Source organism: Lathyrus oleraceus, chromosome 1 (assembly GCF_024323335.1).
Source record: "Lathyrus oleraceus cultivar Zhongwan6 chromosome 1, CAAS_Psat_ZW6_1.0, whole genome shotgun sequence".
In the NCBI taxonomy this organism is placed as follows: domain Eukaryota; kingdom Viridiplantae; phylum Streptophyta; class Magnoliopsida; order Fabales; family Fabaceae; genus Lathyrus; species Lathyrus oleraceus.
Window position 1 is genome coordinate 59,564,943 of NC_066579.1, and position 15,415 is coordinate 59,580,357.

A 15,415-nucleotide genomic window follows, 5' to 3' on the forward strand; every position below is an offset into this window, starting at 1 on the left:
AGGGTGTGGAAATGGGCTCGATATTGAATCGAGAAAAGAAATGATTTTTATAGTTTTAAAATGGTTTTGCATGCATGACGAATTTAATAAAGAAACATGGACATAAAAAAAATATTAAAAGAAACAAAATTCTAAAAGACAATAAAATACTAAAAAAATAAAATGCTAAAAGAAAATGAAATACTAAAAAAAATGAAATATAAAAAAGTGCTACATACGAGTATTGAACCCACTCCTCTTGAGACTATGGAAACCACCCCTCTCCACCAAGCCACTTATGACTAGTTGTTACTTAATACTAACTTAAATATATAAACTAAGATAAACTAAAAATAGGATTAAAATAAAAAAACTAAATAAAAAAGGAAACAGTTGGTCTAGCCTAATTAAAACCAGCCGCTTGGCTGTTGGGTTTCCAATGGGAATAAGTTGGAAATAGAAAAATAATTATTACCTAATATGCTATGAACTTTAAATTTCAAAACATTCTGTTAAAGAACTAAATTAAAGAAAAGAATTAAATAAAAAAAATGGAATAGTAACGTGGCCTTTCTCTTCATCCTCTCCATCTCACGAATCCCTCTCACTCCTTCGCTCTCTCTCATTCACTCTAACTCACGAAAACCACTCTCAAACGCTCTCCCTATCTCACGATTTACACCAAACCCTCAATCGCACTCACCTCTCTCAATAAGAAACCTCTCAATCGCGCTCACCTCTCCCAATATCTTCTCAATTGCTCGCGTCTCACTTAAATACCCTGAATCATGCAAGAAACCGTGGTTGAAAAGAAAAAAAGAGCTCACCTCCGGTGGTGGCGATGGCAACGATGAGATTCGAACCTCCCTCCTTCGCCTCTTCAAAAGGTTTGTTTTTTGATTGATTTCTTTTTGATTTTGGGTTTTCTGTTTGGCCGCCTCCCTCTCTCAATTTTTTTCGTCCTCTGATTAGGGTTTTTTCCTTCTATTTATGTTCACAGCTAGGGCTTTGGTTTGGTCCCCCAAAGGTTTAATGGAGCAAATTTCCAGAAGAGCTTTTGTGTGCTCAGAATCAATTTCATCTTGTTTTATGCTACAATCCGGAAACGGTACTATGAACTCAACCTTTCCCTTTGAGTTTTGTCTTTATCCCGATTTGGGATTTTTTTTTTTGGAATTTTACCAATTTTGACTAATTTTGTGTTACTGCAGTGAATTCCTCTAGTAAAAACGAATTTTCTGGTTTCATTGTAGCTTGATGTTCAAATGGTTCCTGTTTTCTCTAGGACGGTCATTATTCAAGGCCTCCAATAGAGCTTCTTCTTTGGTAAAATTAATTACACAAATGCTGATTCAACACAGTGCAGTTCAAGGTGAGCATCATTTACATCATCATTTGATTCAATGCGTGTAATTATTGAATGACTGTTGTATGGTTTGGTTTACATTGGTAATGCAGGTGGACCGGGCATGGTGACGAATTTTTGGACAATGTGAATTATTATGCAAAATCATGGTTGCCGGCGCGGTCTATTGTTATGGAGTGTCTTGCAGCAAGAGAAACTATTGATTCTAGTGGGGAGATTATAAAGCTAAATCGATCTTGTCCTTGGAGATTTCACATACATGAGCTCCAGGAGGAAATGAAAATCAACCCTTCCATCAAATATGTTCTTTACCAGGATGATAGGAGCGAGAAATGGAGACTACAGGCAGTGGCAATTTCACCGGCAAGATTTGAGAGCAGAAAACCACTACCATATCTTTGGAGGGGTTTGGAAAATGACAGGCTATCTGAGGTTGCTGGAATCCCAGGTTGTACTTTTGTGCACATGAGTGGTTTTATCATTGCAGCATCCAACAAGGAGATAAGTGTTTGGAAACGATTTCTTGGCTTGCTGCTGTCATGCTACGTTTTTCTGTCATGGAAGTTTTGCAGGTAATTTTGATGTAGGACTAGTTTTGGTGCAGGATTGATTAGATAGAAGCTTGTTGTTTTGGACTTACCATCTGTGGTTCCGTTGCAGCTGATATACCGTTATGCCCATCAAAAAACCGCAAAGACAGAAAACGCAGTCGATGGATCGCCGGGAACCCTGTGGCAATCTGTTTTAATCAGAAAGTAATCCTCTCCTTTCTTAGCCAATCCAGCTTGTCCATACTTCACAAAAGGATTTTCAACTTTCCCATTCCGAAGCTCACGGCCAATCAAGGTATGCTTCATTGTCGGAGTGGTTTAGCATTTTGCTGCTGTTGGTTGTTGTACTGTTGTTATATTAATTATTGTTTGTTGCAGGTGAACAAATGGTGCTTGATTTGGATTATTACAAAGTTCTGTTAAATCATTATGCACTATGCCTTGTGAAGCAGCCCATGCTTTCATGACATCGGGATCCACCGAGACAACAGCTACCAAAGAAGAAATTAAAGCTCTCGCCGTATATAAAGCACTGTGCCACAAAATTGCATTTGACATATACATTTTCTATCTTCTCTGGAGCAATGTACTCGCCTTGTGCCAACTTAAAGATAATCTTCTTCCTATCAATGATTTTGAGACGACCGCCAGCTATCCATGTCCCAATATCTCTGGTATGCAGCCATCCCTCTTCGTCAATGACTTCTCTCGTTTGAACTTCATCTTTGTAATATCCTTGAAAAATAATGGGACCCCTGATGCAAATTTCACCTCAGGGGTTCGGCTGATCATCAGATGTATAGTTCATTTCCGGAACATCTACAAGTTTTATCTCACAGCATGGACTTGGGGAGCCAACGTGACCACTAAGTCTGTATCCCTCGCGGGGAACACTACAGAAAATAGTAGGCCTTAGAACTGCAAGGTCGTCTATTAATTTCATGTTATCCCCCTGGAAGAATCCCACCGCAATGCCAAAATATACTGTCATGACTTGATTTGCTCGCTCATAAATGTGTGCCAAAGGGAGATAGGATATATAAACATCATTTGGGTTGAATTTTTCACCCAAAGAGGTCCCAGCAACATTTGCAATAAAGTTTTGATGTAGTTTGGAACCAAATCAATGCAGTGTAAAGACATGGTTGGAATTGTATGGAAATGTGAAATGGTGCAAATGTACTTGAAATGTTATTTGTAATTTGATTTTGAATGAAATGAGAAGTGTATGATTATGTGATAGTTGTTATATGAACTTAGCATTTTGGAACATGGAATGATATTGATTTGAATTGGGATTGAAATATTGTATGGTTTAAGTGAAAATGTGAATTGATGTAGGTTGGATCAAGGGAAAGCCAAGTCCATGTTTATGGTTTTAAAATGTTTGTCCTTTGGAAGATGACTTTGCAATTCATGAAAATGTTGTAATGCTATTTTGATTTTGAAATGTACTATGGATATAAAATGGATTTTTTTTAGAAATACTCCAAGACTAATTTAAATATCAATTTAAATAATAATAAAAAATCAGTAGAAAACCCAATTAAAATCAAATTAATCCAATAATTTGTTAAAATTACTTTTGACATCAATTCTAACATCTATTTGAAAATTAAAATCAATTAGAGTTTTGAATCATTAGTAAAAATAACAATTAAAATTAAATTGAAATTTGGGAATTAAACTTAATTTGAAATTAAAATCAAAAATTGAAAAATTCAAAAGTCAAATGATTAAAATCCATTTTATAGCCAAAAGCACCATGATCAAAAAGGCATAGACAATGATCAACGTGTAACAAAAATATGGATTTGGGAATGAATTTATGCAAATGAACTTTAGGCCAAGTGCCAAACAAAAATAAAAAATTCGGGACCAAAATCGGGGTATGACACATCTGAATTCACAAGACGAGTGAAATCCTCCCCATCCATAGTTGTAAGCAACAAAGCACCGTTTGAAAAAGCTCTCTTAACAACATATGGGCCTTCATAGTTTGGAGTCCACTTGCCCCTGGAATTGGGCGCGAAAGGCAAGACTTTCTTGAGCACGAGGTCACCTTCTCGGAACACACGAGGCTTGACCTTTTTATCAAAGGCTTTCTTCATCCTTTGCTGATATAACTGACCATGACACGTGGCAGTCAATCTCTTCTCTTCTATCAAGTTCAACTGGTCATAACGACTCTGAACCCATTCAGCCTCAGTCAACTTGGCTTCCATCAAGACTCTCATTAATGGGATCTCAACCTCTACGGGGAGCACAACCTCCATGCCATATACAAGAGAGAAAGGGGTTGCCCCTGTTGAAGTTCGAACAGATGTACGATAGCCATGCAAAGCAAATGGCGGCATCTCGTGCCAGTCTTTGTATGTAACAACCATCTTCTGAATAATCGTCTTGATGTTCTTATTAGCAACTTCAACAGCCCCATTCATCTTAGGTCTATAGGGAGAAGAATTATGATGTGCAATCTTGAACTCGCTACACAACTCTTTCATCATCTTGTTGTTCAAGTTAGATCCATTATCAGTAATGATCTTGTCTTGCACACCATATCAGTATATGAGTTGATTCTTAATACACTTTACAACCACCTGCATGGTCACATTTGCATACGATGTCACTTCAACCCACTTGGTGAAGTAATCAATGGCTACGAGAATAAAACGGTGACCGTTCGATGCCTTTGGTTCAATCATGCCAATCATGTCAATTCCCCACATGGAGAAAGGCCATGGTAAGGAAATAACATTCAGAAGTTTCGGGGAATATGAATCTTATCCGTATAAATCTGACACTTGTGGCATTTCTTCACATATTTGCAGCAATCGGACTCCATTGTCAGCCAATAGTAGCCTGCTCTCAACATCTTCTTTGCCATGGCATGTACATTGGAATGAGTACCAAATGAACCCTCATGGACTTCAGTCATCAACAGGTCTACTTCGTGTCTATCCACGCATCTGAGCAGAACCATGTCAAAATTCCTCTTGTAAAGCACATCACCATTAAGGTAGAAACTGCTAGATAATCTCCTCAAAGTCTTCTTATCTTTAACAGATGCCCCAGGCGGGTAAGTCTGTCTTTGGAGAAAACACTTGATATCATAATACCACGGCTTATCATCTTTTACTTCCTCAACTGCAAACACATGAGCCGGTCTATTCGAGTGCATCACAATAATATTGGGGACTTCATTCCAATACTTCACTACAATCATTGAAGCAAGCGTAGCAAGAGCATTCGCCATCCGATTCTCATCTCGAGGAATATGATGGAAATCAACCTTAGTAAAGAAAGTTGAAATCCTCCTCGCATAATCTCTTTATGGGATGAGGCCAGACTGATTTGTCTCCCATTCACCCTTAATCTGATTAACAACAAGGGCCGAATCTCCATAAACATCAAGATGTTTGACCCTAAGATCAATACATTCTTCCAAACCCATAATACAAGCCTCATACTCCGCCATATTATTCGTGCATTTGAAAGTTAGCCTTGATGTAAATGGAAAATGTGTGTCTTGCGGAGTAATAATCACTGCCCCAATTCCATTTCCGTACTGATTGACATCACTATTGGACACCATACCCCATCGGGAACCAGGCTCTGGCCCTTCATCGAGCGTAGGCTCATCACAATCTTTCATCTTCAAATACAGAATCTCCTCATCAAGGAAGTCGTACTGCACATACTAATAATCTTCAATCGATTGATGCGCCAAATGGTCAGCCAAGATACTACCTTTAATAACTTTCTAAGCTCGATACTCAATATCATACTTAGATAATAGCAGCTGCCAACGGGCAATTCTCCCAGTTAAGGCAAGCTTCTCAAAGATATACTTGGTTGGATCCATTTTATATATCAACCAAGTCGTATGATTCAACATATACTGGCGTAAACGCTTAGCAGCCCAAGTCAAAGCACAACATGTCTTCTCAAGCATTGAGTACCGAGACTCAGAGTCAGTAAACTTCTTACTCAAGTAGTATATTGTGTATTCTTTCTTTCCTGATTCATCTTGCTGACCCAATACACAACCCATGGAGTCATCAAACATGGTTAAGTACATAATCAAAGGTCTCCCTTCAACAGGCGGAGACAGAATCGGAGGCTCAGACAAATACTCTTTGATACTGTCAAAGGCTTTTTGGAAATCTTCGGTCCAATCATGACGCTGATCTTTCCGGAGGAGCTTGAATATAGGCGCACATATGGCAGTCATGTGGGATATAAATCTGGAAATATAATTCAAGCGGCCAAGAAAACCTCGGACTTACTTCTCAGTTTTGGGTGCAGGCATCTCTTGTATTGCTTTGACCTTGGCAATATCAACTTCAATACCTCTCTCGCTGACAATAAAGCCCAATAACTTGCCGGAACGGACTCCAAATGTACACTTGTTCGGATTCAGGCAGAGCTTATACTTCCTCAAACACTGGAAAAGCTTCAACAAGTGTTCTACATGTTCAACTTCCGTTTTCGACTTTGCAATCATATCATCGACATACACCTCGATCTCTTTGTGCATCATATCATGAAACAAGGTAGTCATAGCTCGTTGATACGTGGCTCCGGCGTTTTTAAAACCGAAGGGCGTCACTCGATAACAGAATGTTCCCCAAGGCGTGATGAATGTTGTCTTCTCGATATCCTCGAGTGCAATTTTAATCTAATTATAACCAGAAAATCCGTCCATAAATGAAAAGACATTGAATTTAGTTGTATTGTCTACCAACATATCAATGTATGGTAGAGGAAAATCATCTTTTGGACTAGCTTTATTCAAGTCACGGTAATCCATACACATTCGGACTTTTCCATCTTTCTTAGGCACATGCACTATATTGGCCACCCATTGAGGATATGTAGAAGTCACCAGAAACCCCGCATCAATTTGATTCTGAACTTCTTCTTTAATCTTCACTGCCATATCAGGATGAGTTCTTCTAAGCTTCTGCTTCACAGGTACACACTCAGGCTTCAACGGCAAGAAATGTTGCACGATATCAGTATCCAGACCAGGCATGTCTTCATACGGCCAGGCAAAGACGTCGACATACTCTCGTAGCAACTCGATCAACCCCTTCTTAACGAACTCTTTAAGGAGTGTCCCAATCTTCACTTCACGAATGTAATCTTCAGACCCCAAGTTGACTGTTTCCAGATTCTCAAGATGCGGCCGAATGATCTTCTCCTCGTGCTCAAGCAGACGGGTAATCTCATCAGGAATCTCTTCAACATCATCTTCTTCTGCCTCAAATACAGGGAACTCAAAGTTGGGAGATGGTGTTGGATCATTATGTTCAATGGGTTTGATTAACCTGCATAATGATTTTGAGTATAAAAGAGATTTTAGAATTCAAACAAGGCAAGACTTTCTTGAGCACGAGGTCACCTTCTCGGAACACACGAGGCTTGACCTTTTTATCAAAGGCTTTATTCATCCTTTGCTGATATAACTGACCATGACACGTGGCAGTCAATCTCTTCTCTTCTATCAAGTTCAACTGGTCATAACGACTCTGAACCCATTAAGCCTCAGCCAACTTGGCTTCCATCAAGACTCTCATTAATGGGATCTCAACCTCTACGGGGAGCACAACCTCCATGCCATATACAAGAGAGAAAGGGGTTGCCCCTGTTGAAGTTCGAACAGATGTACGATAGCCATGCAAAGCAAATGGCGGCATCTCGTGCCAGTCTTTGTATGTAACAACCATCTTCTGAATAATCGTCTTGATGTTCTTATTAGCAACTTCAACAGCCCCATTCATCTTAGGTCTATAGGGAGAAGAATTATGATGTGCAATCTTGAACTCGCTACACAACTCTTTCATCATCTTGTTGTTCAAGTTAGATCCATTATCAGTAATGATCTTGTCTTGTGTAACACCCCGATAAAATATGATAATTATTTAATTTAAGTTAATAATATATTTATTAATTTAATTAAATAATTAGAATATTATTTGGAATTATTATTATTGGAATAATAAGTTGGAATATATATAAAGAGTTCCATTTTGGTAAAAAGGGTTTTCACGTGAAAACAGAGAACACGTAAGATTGGGAGAAAAGAGAAGAACTGAGAAAGGGAGAAGAAGAGGCTAGGGCTCAAGAGGAGGATTCACGATTGTTGAAGGTCAAAGAATCAATTGCCGGATTAACTCAGGTAAGGGGGGTTTATCGTCGTTTAATGGGTATTATGGATTAACATGTAATGGGTAGTGATAAGCCATTGATTTGACCCTAATTGGGATGTTGAATGCTGAAAAATTGAAATGAATAAGTTATGTTAAAGCTGTAATTGAATCTATAATTGGGTGAGTGGTGATTTTCCGAACGTGTAGCTTTTTACGGAATTGGAATCGGAGGTCCGAAAGTCCTCCAACGGCGGAAAATGCGGAGAATTCTGGATTCTGCTTCGTGTTAGCGCAGGAACAGCTTTCTGTCTTGCGTTAACCGGTTAACCCAGGGTGTTAACCGGTTAACACTGTTATGAATTGTGAAATATTGCTGTCTGTCTTGCGTTAACCGGTTAACCCAGGGTGTTAACCGGTTAACACTGTTAAAATGTGCCAGGAAGCGTGCTCTGTGTTGCGTTAACCGGTTAACCCAGGGCGTTAACCGGTTAACACTGTTGGAAAAGTGGAAATTTGATATCTAAATATTGTGGACATATTTGATGATTGGCCTATATTGGTGTATGATATAGTAGGGATCAATTTCCCGTTGTTTTGAGCAGTGTAGGTATTAGTAGAGTGTGCTAATACTGTGATTGATTATGTGGCATGACATAATATGATTCTGTGATAATTGTATTGATAATGTATGATGGTGTGCATAATGTTGTGAATATATCTATTATGTATGCTATTGTGAATGGACTGTTTATGGCTTAGAGTGTGAGCATATGTCCATTGTGGATTGTTGATGTTGCATGCTAGGTGATTTAGCGTGCATAGTATGGCCTTTATGGTGGTAGCTAATTCCCATGGTGAGGAATTAGTGATGAGTTATTGTGGATTATTGTTGATGTTTGCATGCTAGGTGATTTAGCGTGCATAGCATAGCCCTTGGGGTGGTAGCTAATTCCCATGGTGAGGAATTAGTGATGTGAGTCACTAGGTCTCAAATGAGTGGGACTAGTGAGCTTGGTAGCCGTATCTGGATTTGATCGGTGAGGTTGAACTATATGTTCACGAATAGTCGGTACCGCATGCATGGAGTCTCATTGCATAATGTATGTATGGCGTATAATATGAATGGATGTATTCCAATATTATACGTGTGTTTTGTGTTTGTGTTGAATATGATTGTGATTATGAGTTGGTGTTGCCGTTACTGAATGTATGATCTGATTAGGGTGATGAAATGTGTTAATTTACTTAGCATTACATGATATTTTATAATGCTTATTATATCGATTGAGGAACTCACCCTTACAACTATGTTTCAGGTAACGAGCAGTGATTGAGTAGAGGCTAGTGCTTGGAGTCTAGTGTAGTTCCTTAGTGGGTCATGCTCTGGTAGATGTAACATCAGGATGGGATGTTTTAATTTGTTTTCAATTGTGGATGTTGAACAGTTTTACATGTAATGTGATTACATGGTTTGCATGATTGATTTGATCTTTATCCGCTGCGTATTGTGCAATGTTTTATTTTGATAAATAAATGAGCATGACGAATTATTTTGATGAATGGTGTGAAGTGTCAAGTGTGACACCCTTAAATTGCATATCTACTCTGATTTATATTTTGTTGAATTAATTAATTATTGGGGTATTTTAGAAGGGTGTTACATTAGTGGTATCAGAGCATAGTCGGTCGAGTCGAGTCGTAATTATTCTGTTTCCCTGTACGTGATAGGTGTTGTGTAACCCTATCAGTACTTATTGTTTTAGCTTGTTGGGTTTTCAGAATAGAGATGGCTGGAAGAGGTAGAGATGATGCTGCGATTGCTGAGGCTCTGGGTATGCTAGCTGGAGTACTTGGAGGAAATCCGAATGTTGTGGGACTGGGAGCTGCTCGTCAACTGAGTGAGTTCCAGAAGAACAATCCTCCAATGTTCAAGGGAGCATACGATCCAGATGGTGCTCAGAAGTGGTTGAAGGAGATCGAGAGGATCTTCCGAGTGACGGAGTGTGCCGATAACCAGAAGGTCAGGTTCGGTACGCATATGCTGTCAGAGGAAGCAGATGATTGGTGGGTTGCTACCCGCACTGAGTTGGAAGCTGCTGGGAGTGCTGAGATCACTTAGGCGGTGTTCAGAGAGAGATTCCTGAGGAAGTACTTTCCGGAGGATGTCAGAGGAAAGAAAGAGATAGAGTTCTTAGAATTGAAGTAGGGCAACCGGTCTGTTACTGAGTATGCTGCTAAGTTCACAGAGCTGTCGAAGTATTACACTCCCTATGATGAGGCTACTGGGGAATTTTCAAAATGTGTGAAGTTTGAGAACGGGTTACGTCCCGAGATCAAGCAGGCTATTGGGTATCAGCGGATTAGAGTGTTTTCCGATTTGGTTGACTGTTGCAGGATTTTTGAACAGGATACCAAGGCCAGAGCGGAGAGCTATCAGCAGAGGGTTGATAGGAAAGGCAAGAATCAGAATGATCGTGGGAAACCATATGCAGCTGGCAAAGGTTTCCAGAGACAGAGTGGGATGAAGAGACCTAGTGGGGGAGACTCCAGTGCCCCTGCTAAGTGTTACAGATGTGGTCAGGCTGGACATCGTTTCCATGAGTGTACCAGTGCTGAGAAGAAGTGTTTTAAGTGTGGCAAAGGTGGTCACTTGGCTGCAGAGTGCCGGTTGAAGACTGTGACTTGTTTCAACTGTGGAGAGGTGGGTCATATCAGTCCACAATGTCCTAAGCCTAAGAAAGAGAACCAGTCGGGAGGCAAGGTCTTTGCTTTATCGGGTTCTGAGACTTCTGCAGATGATCGTTTGATCCGAGGTACGTGTTATATTAATGGCTTTCCTCTTGTAGCTATTATTGACACAGGTGCGACTCATTCCTTTATATCTTTGGATTGTGCTGTGAAACTTAAATTAGAGATATCTGAGACGTATGGTAGTATGGTGATTGATACTCCTGCAAAGGGTTCAGTGACTACTACTTCAGTTTGTTTAAATTGCCCTTTGAGTATTTTTGGTAGAGACTTTGGGATGGACCTCGTGTGTCTCCCACTAGTGCAGATTGATGTTATCCTAGGTATGAACTGGATTGGTGTTTAACCGAGTTTATATCAACTGTTTTGATAAGACTGTGATCTTTCCTGAGATTGAGGAAGGAAAGAGTTTGTTTCTATCAGCAAGGCAGGTGAATGAGGCAGTAGTAGATGGGGCAGAGTTGTTTATGCTGTTAGCGACTTTGGAGGCTAAAGATAAACTGGTGATTTGCGATCTAGTCGTGGTGTGTGATTTTCCTGATGTGTTTCCTGAAGAAGTGAATGAATTACCGCCAGAGCGTGAAGTTGAGTTCTCGATTGATTTGGTACCTGGTACTAGGCCAATGTCGATGGCTCCGTACCGTATGTCTGCTGTTGAGTTAACTGAATTGAAGAGTCAGTTGGAAGATCTGTTGGATAAGAAATTTATTCGTCCGAGTGTGTCACCGTGGGGCGCACCAGTGTTATTGGTTAAGAAGAAAGAAGGTACTATGAGGTTGTGTGTGGACTATAGGCAACTGAATAAAGTGACGATCAAGAATCGGTATCCTTTGCCGAGGATTGATGATTTGATGGATCAGTTGGTTGGTGCGAGTGTGTTCAGCAAAATAGATTTGAGATCGGGGTATCATCAGATACGTGTGAAAACTGAGGATATTCAGAAGACTGCTTTCAGAACAAGGTATGGACATTATGAGTATTCTGTAATGCCTTTTGGTGTGACTAATGCGCCTGGGGTATTTATGTAGTATATGAATAGGATTTTCCATCCGTACCTAGACAAGTTTGTTGTGGTGTTTATTGACGATATTTTGGTGTATTCGAAATCTGAAGAAGAGCATGCTGAACATTTGAGAGTGGTTTTAGGAGTTCTACGAGAAAAGAAGTTATTTGCTAAACTGTCTAAGTGTGAATTTTGGTTAGAAGAGGTTAGTTTTCTTGGTCATGTGGTTTCAAGAGGTGGTGTTGCTGTTGATCCTTCTAAGATAGAAGCGGTATCTAAGTGGGAAGCTCCGAAGTCAGTTTCTGAGATAAGGAGTTTTCTTGGACTTGCAGGTTATTATAGGAAATTCATTGAGGGATTTTCTAAGTTGGCTTTACCGTTGACGATGTTGACTAGAAAGGGGCAAGCGTTTGTTTGGGACTCAAAATGTGAAGAAGGTTTCCAAGAGTTAAAGAGAAGGTTAACTACTGCTCCTATTCTGATATTACCGAGTCCGTCGGAACCATTTGAGGTTTTCTGTGATGCTTCCTTGTTGGGTTTGGGTGGTGTTTTGATGCAGAATAAGCAGGTTGTAGCTTATGCTTCGAGACAACTGAAGGTTCATGAGAGGAACTATCCGACACACGATTTAGAGTTGGCAGCTGTGGTATTTGTTCTGAAGTTATGGAGGCATTACTTGTACGGGTCAAGATTTGAGGTTTTCAGTGACCATAAAAGTTTAAAGTATTTGTTTGATCAGAAAGAGCTGAATATGAGACAGAGGAGATGGTTAGAGTTTCTGAAGGATTATGACTTTGGTTTGAATTACCATCCGGGTAAAGCAAACGTAGTGGATGATGCATTGAGTCGGAAATCATTGCATATGTCTATGTTAATGGTTAAGGAATTGGATTTAATTGAGCAGTTTAGAGACTTGAGTTTGGTGTGTGAGAGTACTCACAATAGTGTTAAATTGGGAATGTTGAAGTTAACGAGTGGTATTCTGGATGAGATTAGAGAGGGTCAGAAATCCGATATGCTTTTGGTTGATAAGTTGACTCTAGTGAATCAAGGTCAAGGTGGTGAATTCAGAGTTGATGAGAATGGTGTTTTGAAATTTGGTAATCGGGTGTGTATTCCGGATGTTACCGAACTTAAGAAGAGTATTCTTGAGGAAGGACATCGTAGTGGCCTGAGTATTCATCCTGGGGCTACGAAGATGTATCATGATTTGAAAAAGTTATTTTGGTGGCCGGGAATGAAAAGAGATATTGCGAGTTTTGTTTATTCTTGTTTGACTTGTCAGAAGTCAAAGATTGAGCATCAGAAGCCGTCTGGGCTAATGCAACCGTTGGCTATTCCAGAGTGGAAGTGGGATAGTATCAGTATGGATTTTGTTTCTGGTTTGCCGAGGACAATTAAGAATTTTGAAGCTATTTGGGTGATTGTTGACAGATTGACAAAATCGGCTCATTTCATTCCGATCAGAATGGATTATCCGTTAGAGAGATTAGCTGAGTTGTATATTGAGAAAATTGTAAGTTTGCATGGTATTCCGTCGAGTATTGTTTCGGACAGAGATCCTAGATTTACATCGAAGTTCTGGGAAGGTTTGCAGAGGGCTTTGGGAACTAAGCTGAGATTGAGTTCTGCATATCATCCGCAGACTGATGGTCAGACTGAGAGGACAATTCAATCACTGGAGGATCTTTTGAGGGCTTGTGTTTTGGAAAAGGGAGGTGCTTGGGATTGTTATTTACCTTTGATTGAGTTTACCTACAACAATAGTTTTCATTCGAGCATTGGTATGACACCGTTTGAAGCTTTGTATGGTAGGAGATGTCGGACACCTTTATGTTGGTATGAGTCCGGTGAGAGTGTTGTGGTTGGACCGGAGATTGTTCAACAAACTACGGAAAAGATTAAGATGATTCAGGAGAAGATGAGGATTGCTCAGAGTCGTCAGAAGAGTTATCACGACAAGAGGAGGAAGTCACTTGAGTTTCAAGAGGGAGATCATGTGTTTCTTCGTGTTACTCCGATAACTGGGGTTGGTCGAGCTTTGAAGTCGAAGAAGTTGACACCTCGATTTATTGGTCCTTATCAGATTTTGGAGAGGATAGGGGAGGTAGCCTATCGTATCGCTTTACCGCCGTCACTTGCGAATTTGCATGAGGTTTTTCATGTGTCTCAGTTGAGGAGGTACATTCCTGATCCGTCGCATGTGGTCCAAGTAGATGATGTACAGGTGAGAAATAACCTGACTGTTGAAACATCACCTATGAGGATAGAGGATCGAGAGTTGAAGCAGTTGCGGGGTAAAGAGATTGCTTTGGTAAAGGTAGCTTGGAGAGGACTAGCAGGTGGCAATGTGACTTGGGAACTTGAGAGTCAGATGAAGGAGTCTTATCCTGAGTTATTCGCTTGAGGTATGTTTTCGAGGACGAAAACACTTTTAGTGGGGGAGAGTTGTAACACCCCGATAAAATATGATAATTATTTAATTTAAGTTAATAATATATTTATTAATTTAATTAAATAATTGGAATATTATTTGGAATTATTATTATTGGAATAATAAGTTGGAATATATATAAAGAGTTCCATTTTGGTAAAAAGGGTTTTCACGTGAAAACAGAGAACACGTAAGATTGGGAGAAAAGAGAAGAACTGAGAAAGGGAGAAGAAGAGGCTAGGGCTCAAGAGGAGGATTCACGATTGTTGAAGGTCGAAGAATCAATTGCCGGATTAACTCAGGTAAGGGGGGTTTATCGTCGTTTAATGGGTATTATGGGTTAACATGTAATGGGTAGTGATAAGCCATTGATTTGACCCTAATTGGGATGTTGAATGCTGAAAAATTGAAATGAATAAGTTATGTTAAAGCTGTAATTGAATCTATAATTGGGTGAGTGGTGATTTTCCGAACGTGTAGCTTTTTACGGAATTGGAATCGGAGGTCCGGAAGTCCTCCAACGGCGGAAAATGCGGAGAATTCTGCATTCTGCTTCGTGTTAGCGCAGGAACAACTTTCTGTCTTGCGTTAACCGGTTAACCCAGGGTGTTAACCGGTTAACACTGTTATGAATTGTGAAATATTGCTGTCTGTCTTGCGTTAACCGGTTAACCCAGGGTGTTAACCGGTTAACACTGTTAAAATGTGCCAGGAAGCGTGTTCTGTGTTGCGTTAACCGGTTAACCCAGGGCGTTAACCGGTTAACACTGTTGGAAAAGTGGAAATTTGATATTTAAATATTGTGGACATATTTGATGATTGGCCTATATTGGTGTATGATATAGTAGGGATCAATTTCCCGTTGTTTTGAGCAGTGTAGGTATTAGTAGAGTGTGCTAATACTGTGATTGATTATGTGGCATGACATAATATGATTCTGTGATAATTGTATTGATAATGTATGATGGTGTGCATAATGTTGTGAATATATCTATTATGTATGCTATTGTGAATGGACTGTTTATGGCTTAGAGTGTGAGCATATGTCCATTGTGGATTGTTGATGTTGCATGCTAGGTGATTTAGCGTGCACAGTATGGCCTTTATGGTGGTAGCTAATTCCCATGGTGAGGAATTAGTGATGAGTTATTGTGGATTGTTGTTGATGTTTGCATGCTA

The 15,415-nt window shown here is 39.8% G+C and overlaps 1 long non-coding RNA gene across 1 annotated transcript; it reads right to left on the minus strand.

The window, feature by feature from the left end:
- Positions 1 to 1,532: 1,532 nt before the first annotated feature.
- On the minus strand, positions 1,533 to 2,186 carry LOC127115429 (uncharacterized). Its single transcript, XR_007800727.1, has 2 exons — positions 1,986 to 2,186; positions 1,533 to 1,897 (listed from the first exon to the last, which is right to left on the minus strand). It is a non-coding gene; the product is annotated as an uncharacterized LOC127115429 (long non-coding RNA).
- Positions 2,187 to 15,415: the final 13,229 nt, after the last annotated feature.